Source organism: Lycorma delicatula, chromosome 3, assembly GCF_047948215.1.
Source record: "Lycorma delicatula isolate Av1 chromosome 3, ASM4794821v1, whole genome shotgun sequence".
Lineage (NCBI taxonomy): Eukaryota > Metazoa > Arthropoda > Insecta > Hemiptera > Fulgoridae > Lycorma > Lycorma delicatula.
In genome coordinates, this window is record NC_134457.1 from 60,001,187 (window position 1) to 60,015,947 (window position 14,761).

General features: G+C 30.2%; 1 protein-coding gene across 3 annotated transcripts in view; it reads left to right on the forward strand.

The window, feature by feature from the left end:
* The window catches only part of Ih (hyperpolarization activated cyclic nucleotide gated potassium channel Ih), a 633,919-nt gene that overhangs the window by 420,902 nt on the left and 198,256 nt on the right, over window positions 1-14,761 (forward strand). The window lies entirely within an intron of this gene.

Consider the following 14,761-nt stretch of genomic DNA (forward strand, 5'->3'; position numbering starts at 1 on the left):
GTGTTTTGTAATTTATAGAACATTATTAAAGGGTAATAATTGCCACATTAGTAAATATATGTTTGTGGAATTCAGAAACTAATAAGGTAACGAATTAAATGCCCAGTCATTGATTATTATTATTATTACTAACTAGCAGACCCGGCAATGCTCGATATTGCTAGATTTGAGTATACATATAGATTAAATGAACACAATGAAAGTTCGATAAAACATTAACTAAATGAACTTGACAAAATTTAACCTTTCCCTTTTACCCTTTCTCCCTTTTCATCCTTTCCTTTTTCTCCTTTTCCTTTTCCAGTTTTCCCCATTTTACTTTTCTCGTTTTCCTTTTTCCCATTTTCATATTATGAAAATATTATTATCATATTCCGTTTCCCTACCCCATGATCCCCTTTCCTATCCTTTTCCCTTTCCTTCCACCATTTCTCTTTCCTTTAATTTCCTTTCCTGTTACCTCTTTTTCCCCTTTTATTTTTTCCACTTCCCCTTTACATTTTCTTTGCCCGTTTTTCCTTTTCCCATTTTCTCCTTTTTTTCTTTTTTCATTTTTCTCTTCTTCCCATTTACTTTTTTCGATTATCCCTTTTCTGATTTATCTGTAGTTCCCTTTTCCGATTTTTCCCTATCTCCCTTTTCCCCCGCCCATAAATCGGTCCAACAGTTGTTTAGTATATATCGGACACACATATCGGAAAAATTGAAACGGAATCGTAAAATATTTAGTATAACTTGTGTTACTTTTACGTTCAACAGAGAGCTCTGTTTTTCAAAAAAAGTTGTTTTTCCCTGTCACAGGTGTGACATCATAGATATATAAATAGGAGGTATATAAAAACACCGCGTTTTCGAATGCAACGTTGTATAAAAATTTCAAAGCAATCGGTGAAAAATTTTCGGAGATTTAAGATTTTGAACAAACGAACATTTACTTTTTATTTATATAGATATTATTATTATTATCTTTTCCGATAATTTAGAAGCTTGATTATTCGCTTTATAATTAAATTTAATTACTTCATCGCCATTTTTCTTCACAAGACTGAAAAAATACGTTTTTTGACTACTTTTTAAATTAACTTACGCAAGGATGCAAAGGATAAAAAAATTAATTATATCCCATAAATTGTTAAAATTAGAAACAAGAAACTAAAGATTTTTGAAAGAAAGGTAGATAAAGATTTGGTATATGTTATTAAAAGTTAAAAAATGTGTAATGATATAAATGTATGTATGTATAATTATATAGTATATATGGATGAATGCTTGCACACACCATCACATAAATTATTAAATTGAATAAATTATCTTCAACATCTTAACTTTGCCTTTTAGATATATTTATATTTTTTATTACTTTGTCGACGCGTTTAACATTGCAGCTGGTAAAATAGGTCAATTGGTGTATATATGTAGTAAACTATAATACTTACAGACACTATAGTCGGTTATTTAACCTCTGTGATAAGCGAGTACATCTTAGCTTTTTTCTTTTGCGAAAAGAATTTCTTTATATACAGAGAGACAGACGTTTTAAAAATAATTTGTTAATCGTGACCTAGATGAAATTAGTACTTAAAGTAAAGCGGTATATTTAATTGTCTTGAGTTTGTTACGTGATATTTTCATTTTCTGAAATAAAATTTAACAGTAAATTACGTTTTGAGATCTATTTTATTTATACCGCGTGTTTCAGAATGAATATCGGTGTTTTAAAGTTATATAATATTTCTCAAGTTTAACCTACATTTATTAAAAATATATAAAAGGAAAGATCAACTCAAAACAATTTTATTTGTGCGCAGGCTCATAAACTATTTTCTGTACCTTCCGTTTGAAAGCGCTAGTAGCAAAGAGTTCTCAACAGAAAGGTTTCTGTTTTTTACAGTTTGCAAAGTGTAAATCTTTAATTACCGTTCAACGTGCGTTCCGTTTGAAGTTCCGTTGTGATTTCCCGAGTGACAATAACATTCATAGGTGGTAAGGGAAGAGTATAGGACGACCGAGTGTGTCTAAAGACACAATGTTGAACGCGTAACAGAGTCTTGAGTGCGTAATAATCCTAGGGAATCCGTTAGGAAGGCTAGCCACAAATTAGCGGTTCCAGTGACGTCTGTGTGGAGGATTGTGAGGAAACGCTTACAGCTGCATCCATATCGTTTACAGCTGTTACAAGCTCTAAAGCCTACAGATTTTGGTTTCCGTGCTAGCTTCGCTAATGAAGTGATGCCTCGTAACGATGAAGACGTGTCGCATTCAGTGACGAATAAAAATTGAAATGTTAATGGAAAAGTAAACACTCATAATATCTGGAACATATATGGGGATCAGAAATTCTCACGAAGTATTGCATTGTGAACGGGACTCCCCAAAACAGAATGTTTTTTGTGTCTTATCCCAACGACAGGTGTGTCTGGAATGAACTATGAACTTCATATGCTACAACTTCGGCTCTTTCCTCAATTACAATAAGAACCACAGAACTTTATTTAACAACAAGATGATGCGCCTGCTCACTGGCATAAAGTTGTTCGTGATTGCTTGAGTGAAATTCTCCCCGACCGCCGGATTGGTCGTCGGAGAACAGATGACAGGGCTTGATTGCCGTGGGCTCCACGTTCGCTCGATTTGACCCCGTGCGACTTTTTTCTTTAGGGTTTATAAAGGATCAAGTGTATGTGTCATCGTTACCAACTGACCTACCCGAATTGAGACACAGGATTGAAGCAGCTGTCGCATCAAATATTCCAGACTTAGTGATTAAAGTTTTGGATGAAATCTCCTCTCGGCTGGATGTCTACCGTGTGACAAATGATGCTTGCATTTAACACTTATAGGAAAGCTGTTTCAATCGCTGTTTCATTTCATGAATAATTTATCAATGTAAGTAAAACTTACATATATACTACATAACTTTAAAACCCCGATATTCATTTTGAAACACGGTGTAATCCTCGGGTTTAGGGTTTTATGCACTTATTTTATTCTTATGATTGTTAATTTGTAACAGTTCGTTCTTTACCCCATTTATTGAACACAGTAGAACTGCTATTTTTCTTAGCCACAAATGATTTATTTCTAGTATCCTGGATTGTTTGTGTGCATTATTTCTATTTATGTGTTTGTACGTATAGTGATTACGGTTGTTGTTGTACTTAATGTGTATTTATGCAAATTTTTAACGTACATTTTTGTACATTTAAAAATTTATACGTTGAAAAATTTTGTTATATTTGGAAGATAAAAAATCCATTAACAAAATCATGTATACCTGACTTCGGACATACACAAATCAACGAAACCAAAGTAGAAATAAGATATCTACTACGGACTAAGATTATAAACAAAAGAACATCGATACAATACCTTTGAGAAAGAGAACCATCCAGCAATCCAATCTACGTTCTTCAGTGGAAATGAGGAACGAAAATTAATTATTAATTGTATTATATAATATTTTTTTTTATGAACCGGTAATTAATACGTTTTTTATTGAGTTTTTAACCAAACAGCGGTATTACCATTTTTATGGCTTATAAAATAATTACATCCCATTGCTTCTAAACCAAGTATTAGTATGCAAATGAAATTTTTCTGGTATTTCATATTACAACAGATTCACGCCTTTTTATTATTTAAAAAGTTATTTATTTATAATATTTCTATTTTATATTTTATTAAAAAACCCTTCATGTTTTTTTTTTGTTTTTTTATATGAAATCTGAAAATCACTGTTCTCAATTGTTAAATTTCTTCGTTCTATAAAAATTTAAGACGATTTTATCGTGCGTAAAGTTGTTAAGATTTTAATGTGTATTTTATTAAGAAATAAATGTTGACACACAAATGGTCATGACAAACACTTCTTTTATTCTGTTTTCGGTAGAAAGCACAGATTAGTTCCCAATACTGGCTCCCATCGTAATTTGTAATGAAACTTATCTCTTAACTTTTTTTCTCTTCATACTTTATAAAAAATATTGAAATCGTTTATTACAAAATTAATTTTAATTTTTTTTTTGTTTTGCTTTAAAACAATTTCTGATGTTACTATGATTAGATCATACAAATAAATTATAAAGAGTGATCATTATAACCGTTTTCGTTGTATGAAGTAGAATATAATAGTAATATGACAATAAAAAAAAAAAAAATGGTTCGAAATATTCTATTGATTTACATTTCTGGTTAATTTTTTAGACCTTCCTAAAATGGAAATTTTCACTGAGCGCTACAATATTTGGAACCGGTGTATATATATATATATTTTTATTTTTTTAACCTCCGGGTTCACCGTTAGGCATGCGTCAGAGGATGAGATGAATGATTTGTAGCGTGTGTGAAAATGCCATGCCTGACTGGGATTCGAACCCGGGATCTGCGGATGAAAGGCCGACACGCTACCACTGGAGCCGGTATATTAAATTTAGTTTTCTTAATTAATATTTAATCCGACCTCTCTGTACAAGTTTTTTATCACTATTAGAATAATTGAATTTTATCTTCCATTTTAAACGAATGCGATAGTAATATTTTCAAGTAAATTTAATAAAAATAATTTTTTAACTTAAAGAATAATTAGAAGAAATAGATTGACTGACAGCTAATTGTCAACACAAACACTTATTCTTTCATTAAGCTTATAGATATTTATTGTGGTCTACACCGTAGTTACCAACAGTTGTGTCCCGATCGCTTAGTAATGTCTGAAAACCTAGTCTGTGTGAAAGTGAGCTGCGAATCCAAAGTGTCTGTATCGATTTTCATGAAGTATGGTTAGAAAACTTCATCTTAGTTCCCTTAATAGATTATGAGTAATGTAAAAAAGATATATGAGGAGATAAAATACTAAACAAAAGTTAAAATAAAATGTAATATCATTAAATGAATTTGGAAATTAATTTGAATACATAATTTAAACTAATTTTAATGTAATCACCTTAGATTCTTTAAAAACACAAGTCAACATTGATACTGAGAAAAATATTTTTTTGATATAAAATTAATTTCTGAATTTTTTTTACGGAAACACTAATTAAAAAAGTTTATTACGTTTGAATTTTCAAAGGGCATTTTCTTAATCTAGTGAAAACGTTTTGGTAAAATCTGAACTTGAAGAACGTTAAAATAAATTTAAGTACTATTTAATATTTTGAGAATCTGCTTAAGCCATCACGGTTTAAAAGTCTAGAAATCATAAAACTTTCTATCTTATCCTCCTGCTAAAAATTAAAATATTTTTTCAACTAATTTCAATTTTTCTATCATTATTATTCAACTTACTGTATAGATCACACATAAACCTAGATACTCGCTGTCTTCACACATATTTTTAATAAATATATGTAGTTTACATAAGCAATTATCATTATAAATTATTGTAACTAAGCTGAAATAAAATACCAGTCACTTCGTAGAATAACAAGGTCATCATGCCAGGCTCGCTGGAGAAAGTGAGTTGTGAAGTGGTTGCCGTTGCTTTCTTCACTTAGCCAAATATACTATTACGTATCAGTGTGCCAAGTCAACCTAAATACAGATAAATTCAATCATACAAATAAAACGTTCGTTGTATGCAGCACGAAAACTATCTTTGTGGAACATCATAACTTTGAAAGAAAACATATCAAACTAGAACCGCTTGTCTCTACGACTGTGTATCAACATTATGCCTATGAAAAGAACTACGATAAATAATGCAATAAAGTATTCCATTTTACAGAAAAAAATCTTCTGTGTAGGAGTAAATGAATTATTTATATTTTTTTAATAGAAGTTTTCGAATTTTTATGAAAGGTAAATTACGTTGTTATAAATTTTATTATCAAAATGACATTTAAACGGAAAAACAGAAAAAAATATTCTGACCAAGAGAGAACCACACCCTTCAATTTATATTTATAGTGGTATATGACAAGTTTGAACCAAGGCCAAGGTCTAAAAACTTGGCAAGTCTTATTATAAACAAATAACTTGTTAATTTTTTTTCCAAAGAATGTTATGCTTTATAAAACTGATGATCAGTGTATAACTGATAATTATTTTATTGCGTATTGTATTTTACTGCAATAAAATTTTGTTGAAACTCTATTTTTATTGTTTTTGTAACTAGATTTTTGAATTAATAAAATAATGTTTGTTTAAAATTACAAAGAAAATAAATAACTAATAACATATTTATTGTCACTGTCTGTTTTTTTTTCTTACTTCTAATGTACATGTTTTATTCAACGAGTTAGAAAATATTCGGGTCGAAACGTACGTCATTTATACATAAATTTATCCAGAAGCGTATAACGCAGACCGCCATTCCCAATGACGTTTTGCAGTAAGCAGAAAATCCAGCTTTGTTCGTTTATACATACATACTGTTTGTATTTTATCTTGTAGTAGTTTCTCCTCCTGTCAAAGTCTATAAATCAGGGTTTGAATCTAGCTTAGGCTTTGTTGTTGATATACTACCTTTTTCCACGACCGTGTTCTCTTATACTATTTTTTTGTTTGTTCCTTTTTTCATTCACCTTTCATGGTTTCAACAGTTAATTAAGTCTTCATATAAATAAATAATAAATTTATAGTTTTTTATGTTCAGTTACCTTTCAAACTACATACCTTGTATTAAGTTCCATGTAAAACACATACACACAAAAATTTATAGTAAGTACAGGTATAATTATTCAGGTTATGATTACCTGTATTTATACAGGAATGATTAAGTACGTTTTTTTTTCATTTTTCTTGAACGTAAATCTAGATAATTGTTAATTATTAAATAGATTGTTAGCAATTAATAAGTTTTAGTACATGTTTAATGAGTTACCTGTATTTATACAGGTAATGATTATAAGTACGTTTTTTTCATTTTTCTTGGACAGTACACCTAGATAATTGTAAATTATTAAATAGATTGCTGGTAATTAATAAGTTTTAGTATATATTTAAGATAATTAACTTTCTTGCAAATATTTGGTTTCTGTGAAAATATTATGTAATATGAAGTAGGAAATAATTAACATTTATTTCTTAACTTTTATGCAGTGTTGGACGTTTCAGTTCGGCCTGTTTTACAAAAAAACTGTCGTTATATTCATTAAATTAAATGCTGAATAAAATTAAAATCATGCCGTAGCTTTCCTCGTTGTAGCCATTCAGCTCAATGTACAGTTACAAAGAAATAGTTAAACATTTCTAAAGTTGCATGTTATTTTGAACGGACAAAACTATTTTTATTTTCATTTGTTCATAAATTAATTAATTTAATGACGTAAAAAATTTCTGCTTTTGCTTATACGGATGTTACCTAAAACCAGTGGCTTCATATCGCTGTGATTATCCGGGCCGTGAACTCCGTAAATACCGATTTCTAGCAGGACCAAGATTTTACCAATAACCTTTGGGTTGAAATAAAAAGACTTTTCCACTCTACGGTGGAGTTAACCTTTCTAAATTTGACAGGCATTTTCTGTTGATAGTGGTATCATCAGCTCTAATATAGCTCGAATGACAGATAACAGTTTAAGAAACTGCGTTGCTTTGGTAAAGTACCTCTAATTACTTTTTCTGTTAGCAAGTATTCATTTAATCACCTATTATTATCATCTTATTTCCCCTTTTAACTTGCCTCGGGTCGTATCTATAACTACATTACAATTCTGTCGTCTTTGGCCCCAACCAAATCGCATTCTCTACTGTCATTTTTCTATCGCCTTGATCATTTATCAAATTTTGCTTTTCTTTTCGTCTTTGTTATACATACGTTCAAGCCAAAAATCAAATTCCTAGATCTATTCAATTTGATTAAATTATTGTTTCTTTTGTACAAAAAAGTCACCAAAAGAATAAGTCTTAAAAATACTTCTATGAAAATACCGTTATATCGGAATTTTGTTAAATTGAATGTAGAGGAATGTAAGACTAAGATATATTGTTTTGTTCTAAATAAAGATTTAGATATTATTATTTTAATTTTTATTGTTTGATAATTTTTTCACTTCGTGTTCCGTGTTTTAGGATATAAATGAAGAACGCAGTTACAAATGATAAATGATTTTTATTTTAAACTGTAAGTCAATTATTTACGTAACATTTAATTTTTTGAATATTAATTTTTTATTTTTTCCTTCTTGAGTGAGTATGTATGTAAATATCATATATATTTATGATATTTTAAATAGAATATTCTGTTTCTAATGGTAGAAAAATAATGAATATTTTACGTTAGTATGAATCGTTGGTGTAGACATAAAGAAAATGAACAAATGAGATGTTAATTGCGAGGATTACGGTAAACGAATGTTGGTTTAGACGTGCATAGAAGATTAATTACAAATTAAAAACGAGCTTCGTCGTTGCACACTGAACATGTGATTGTGTTAAGCCTTTAAGCTTGGGATAGGCTGGTCGGTCAGAAGAGACATCTCAGCTCAGTTAAATAAACTAAAATGTACAGTATCATGTTCTCTTGGTTTAGAGTTTAGACTTTAGACAGCTACAACAACTGTGTCCAAATTAATACATATATAATTAATGTATACATTTTTATTATTATTATTCTTTTTTTTCATGTTGGGTTTAAATAATCTCTTTGCTTGAAAAATTAATTACTCTGCTCCCTCAAACTTAAAGGTCATGCTTTGGCTTAATCCTATTTTTTATCGTTACTTTCATTTGTTTCTTTTGTTGTAAGATTTAAAGAAATGAAAACTTGATTACCAAGTTTTTCATTACAAACTTATCCAAAAATTAATGAAAAAAAAAGATAATATATAAATACTAAATACATAATTAAAAAAATAATACTTCTTTAATTAACGTCAATTTTAGCAATTTTGGCCTCAGATTAATAGTAGAAGGAAGATTAAAGAAAAACAAACCAACATACTTGGCATTTATAGACCTAGAAAAGGCATTCAATAACGTAGACTGGAATAAAATGTTCAGCATTTAAAAAAAATTAGGGTTTAAATACAGAGATAGAAGAACAATTGCTAACATTTACAGGAACCAAACAGCAACAGTAATAATTGAAGAACATAAGAAAGAAGCCGTAATAAGAAAGGGAGACCGACAAGGATGTTCCCTATCCCCGTTACTTTTTAGTCTTTACATGGAACTAGCAGTTAATGATGTTAAAGAATAACTTTGATTCGGAGTAACAGTACAAGATGAAAAGATAAAGATGATTCGATTTGCTGATGATATAGTAATTCTAGCTGAGAGTGAAACGGATTTAGAAGAAATTATGAATGGCATGGATGAAGTCCTACGCAAGAACTACCGAATGAAAATAAACAAGAACAAAACGAAAGTAATGAAATGTAGTAAAAATAACAAAGATGGACTACTGAATATGAAAATAGGAGGAGAAAATATTATGGAGGTAGAAGAATTTTGTTATTTGGGAAGTAGAATTACTAAAGATGGACGAAGCAGGAGCGATATAAAATGCCGAATAACACTGGCGAAACGAGTCTTCAGTCAGAAATATAATTTGTTTACATCAAAAATTAGTTTAAATGTCAGGAAAAGATTTTTGAAAGTTTGGAGTGTCGCTTTATATGGAAGTGAAACTTGGACGATCGGAGTATCTTAGAAGAAAAGATTAGAAACTTTTGAAATGTGGTGCTATAGGAGAATGTTAAAAATCAGATGGGTGGATAAAGTGACAAATGACGAGGTGTTGCGGCAAATAGATGAAGAAAGAAGCATTTGGAAAAATATAGCTAAAAGAAGAGACAGAGTTATAGGCCACATATTAAGGCATCCTGGAATCGCTTTAATATTGGAGGGACAGGTAGAAGGAAAAAATTGTGTAGGCAGGCCACGTTTAGAATATGTAAAACAAATTTTTAGGGAAGTATGATTAGGGGGTATACCGAAATGAAACAACTAGCACTAGATAGGGAATCTTGGAGAGCTGCATCAAACAAGTCAAATGACTGAAGACAAAAAAAAAATTAACGTCACTGATTAATTGAAAATGATTAATTTGATTAAAAATGATTAAGAAAAAAGTAAAAAGTTAAATGTAAGGAACTAAATTTGATCAATAAAAAACTACATAACATATATTTTTTATAAATTTCTTCAAAAACCAACACAAAAATGTTTTAGCATTCGATATTTATTTCGAATGTAAAAAAACTGCAATATGTAATTCTTGATGGGGTTATTTGTAACGATTATTGGGCTTCAAAAATAATAAATATTTATTATACGAATTCAAATTTATATGAATCCTTTGTTTACTTGTAGGAATGGACCAAGAGTTTGCTGTAGGTATCTTATTAAGTCCAAGCGTTAAGTTTTGGTATTAAAACATTATTTATATAGGTATATATATATATTTATTTAAAAAATAAAAAAAAATAAAAATAACTCTAAAACGATAAAGTAATAATTTTACTGTCTCATGATTATGTATGCGAGTCGGAATTAAAAATCAATTAAAAAAAAAAACTGACCATACAGTTGTAGAACTTTCCCACCACGCGGCTTTTTTCTGTTGCACGGCTTACACCCACATACAATTTAATTTAAAATATTTATCATTTTATTTAAATATAATATTTTTTTTTTTAATTCAATGATTCAAACTAGAGCGCGCGTGCGTACCTTATTTTATTAGCGCGAGTGTGGCGATAGTAGCGGCCACTTTAAACACCGTTTTCCTTATAAATATTATTCATTTATTTAATTCTACAAAAAATAGAATCATATGTTTGGATATATCTAGAAGTAGATATACCAAATATCCTCCTCATTATAGTCAATTAATTCAATTTTTTTTTCTGTTGTGTGTTAGTTTGAGTTTACTTTGTTCTGTTAAGTGTTTTTTCCTCAGGTTTGTTTTTCTTTATTTACAGGTTTTTTTTAGTTATTACTGGTTATAGGTCTAAGCCAGACTGTATAATCAAACGGTCGCGACTTTTCATTGAATTAATTTCTAGCTGTTCACTAAGCAACCACTCAGCGGATGGCAGCTTCGAGGGGGTAAACTACAACACGCTGGTGAATAGAAAATGAGACCCATTCAATTATTGACGTTACTTATAATCTGCTTTTATTTATCACTGTTAAACAGATCAGCTGCGTTGTTTCATATGTTTATCTTGTTTTTAGGCGTTTTCTTTACCCTTCTTGCACTTTTTGTATGTTGTACTAATTATAAATTTATTGTAATTTGGAATGGTATAGTTTACATTACAATGGATATATAATTTTGTTTTAATTTTTTTCTTTTTTAAAAAAAAAATTGTCGAATTCTTGCTTCGTTGCCTAAAAATTTTATTTTTAATAATAATTGTATTGTTTTACAGAATTATGCAGAAAAATCTACAAATTAATTTTTTTTTATCATCGATTCGTTCAATTCTATGTGAGTAGTTGAACTACGAATAAACCTTTACCATTCTGTAAATTTTTGAGATGAAGCAGTTTGGATATAAATTATGGTGAAATTAAATATTTGTATTTGTTTTTTCTCTCCTACAGTTGTTTAGTTACCAATTTGTATAGATACAGATCAATATCATTATTAGTTAACAGTTATTATAATAAATATTGCATTCGATATAAGGATGTTTTTTTTATTATTTATATAGCGTAATTTTACCTCCAGGTACACAAATGTATGATGAAAATTTATTTACATATTTTATTTTTATATGTTAAACATTTTCAATTTTATAAAGGTACAGTTTCTTTTCTCGAAACATTATTAACTTTATAACAAAATATATGTATGCATAAATATAACATTATGTTTATACTCACTGTTCAAATAACTAACCGCTTCGGTGTAATACCTCAGGTGTATATTTTAACTTTGCTGGTTCATATTTTGTAATAAATAAATGTCATTGTTTAGATGATGATTAAGTATTAATTTTAATAAGTTATAATGAACATTACATTGTTGACGAAAGTGTACATGACAGAATGAGATGCAAAATTATACTGAACATTAGCTTAGCCGGCATCCGTGGCACGAGTGGTAGCGTCTCGGTCTTTCATCCGACGGTCCCGAGTTCGAATCCCGGTCAGATATGGCATTTTCACACGTTACAATGTCATTAATCTCATCCTCTGAAGCAATTCCTAACGGTGGTCTCGGAGGTTAAAAAAAAATAGCTTAATAATAAATTACATATAAAATATAATAATGATATAATAATAACTCTGACTCTCCTCGCTGGACTTTCGTTGTAACGTCTCGCAGGACAGGTTCGCAGAACTCCGCCAAACCCACACAACTCGCAGCCTCTCCACGCTGAATTCTTTGCAGAACTGCCCATTTTAAGCTGGTCTTCCAGAGAGGGATCTATACTGCTAGCCTATTTACCTGTCGGACCGGACCCAAGTCGAAGCGTGAAAACAGTTGACCGAGGCTTTTGTTCCCATGAATTCCAAACCTGGTCTGGGATCTATACTGCTAGCCTATTTACCTGTCGGACCGGACCCAAGTCGAAGCGGGAAAACAGTTGACCGAGGCTTTTGTTCCCATGAATTCCAAACCTGGTCTCTTCTCATCGTACAACAGATGTTCATTGTGTGTTAGCGGGCAGTATAACAAAAGATGATTGTAAAACGGACCTATTCGTTACAAAAAGGGTTCTCTTTTTTCCTCCTTTCTGGATTACTTCAATTATTACATTTTCTATTACTTTCGTAATAATTCGTAGGAATCCATAATCAGGCCCGCTATACCGGACTTATTCAAATATTATTCCCTAACATCTCTATCTATTTGCTAAAAGAGAGCAAAAGAAATTATCTTTTTTATGTGTTCTTCTCCTACAAAAGATCGAATATCATCACAGCGATTTTCGCTTGTTTTTGTTAACCTTCTAAATAATTAATCGGAGGAAAACTATTTTTGAAATTTTTTTGGTAGAATGGTTTTTGACATTTTCATTTCCTTGCATGTTATTCTTCAGCAGCTATTAATTTTTCCCTTAAAATATTATTTTTTTAAAAGAAGATTTAAAGTTTAATATAAATATATTAAGATATATAATTAACATAAATTAAATTAAACAAATAAATGTAATATAAAATTAAAAGAAAATATAATTATTAGAAATATATTGTTAAGAAAAATAATAAATATATTTCATTCTAAGCGTTGAAATTCATATATTGTATGACTAATAATTACATGGTTTTTGCATTGTGTATTGATCAGTGAATTGTTTTGAAGAATTCAAAACAAGTGAATTGTCTTTTCACTACTGCCTAAATTGAAGTGTAATGTATTTTTAGGGCGTATATATTTATGTATATTTTTTCCACCGTAACAGCAACGACCGAACCGATTTAGATATATGACTCCGCGTTGGAATTCTTACGTTACAGGAAGTGTCATAGATTATATAAAAGTGTGTGTGTGTGTGTGTGTGTGTGTGTGCACGTGTGCAGTAGTAGTGGAGATTTTCCGGTTGAGCACAAATTTTCACGATCTGAAACCTTTACCACTGTATTAGCTGGATTTAAACTGAATAATTAAAAAATTAATAAAAATTAAGTGATATACTCTGAAAAATCAAGTGGGCTGCACTACGCCGAGACCAGCTTGAACCCTGCAAGTTTCCACAAACGGTCTTTGTAAAGTTTGTTTATAGTACGATTAGGTAATGCCATCGGCAAGGGATTGAAGATTGAGCTCACTACTGTCGAATTTATTGCTTTAGTTAGACAGGGGTCAGTGGTACGGCGTATGCTGCCGCTAATATTGTGCTGGGCTGTGACGGTGCATAAACTACAAGGGATTACCGTAGATAGAGCTATCGTAGATCTGAACACTCATATCTTTGCCAAGGGCCAAATCTACGTAGCACTGAGTCGCATGAGACAATTGGAGAATTTAGCCATTAGTTGTTTGGTGGATCCCAGAAAATTGCTGTATGATCCACACTATAAAAAATCTCTCGAAAAACTCAACGCTTGAGAAATCTGTAAGATTAGATTGTTATACGCCAATTAAATAAATAAATTGAAATGTTTATGTTTTCCTCATTTGCCGCAGTACGTTAAATACGTTATATCCATAAGTTGTTGAATCGTGAATTTTTCTCGATGATCACTGTAAAGTATTAAATAATAAAAACAATTGAAAAAACTAAAAAAAACATGTCTGCCAAAAATAAAAATAAATAAATTGAACCAAAAATACGATAATAAATCGAACTAAAAACAAAGAAAACAAGGTATGGAAATAAAATATTGAACATCGTTATGCAATATTTAATTAAATAAAATGCCATGTCTGACCGGCGTCCCGGGTTCGAATCCAGGTCAGGCATGGCATTTTCACACACGCTACAAATCATTCATCTCATCCTCTGAAGAATGCCTGGTGGATCCGGAGGTTAAAAATAAAAAATAAAAAATAATGGATAACCAATCAACTTTCAGATAGTTTTAATTTGTTTAAATATATTTGTCATGTTGTAGAAATAGCAGACATTTAAGGTTGTCTAGTGATTAAGTTCTCAACCGGTCTTACATCGATAAGAAGATTTTTTCCAACGAAAATATTTAAATGTAGTCGGGGGAATCTGATTAGTAACTGTCTTATATTAAAGAGCTTTGAATAGTAAATATTCTAGATTAAAGAAATAATATTTTACTTATTATTCAGTATAAAATATTCGAAGAAATGTCTTTTTGTCACTAGAATAAATCGTAAATGCATATTAAAAAAATTGAAATTAAATATCAGTTTTGTATCAAAAAAATAAGGAAAAAGTTCTTGTTG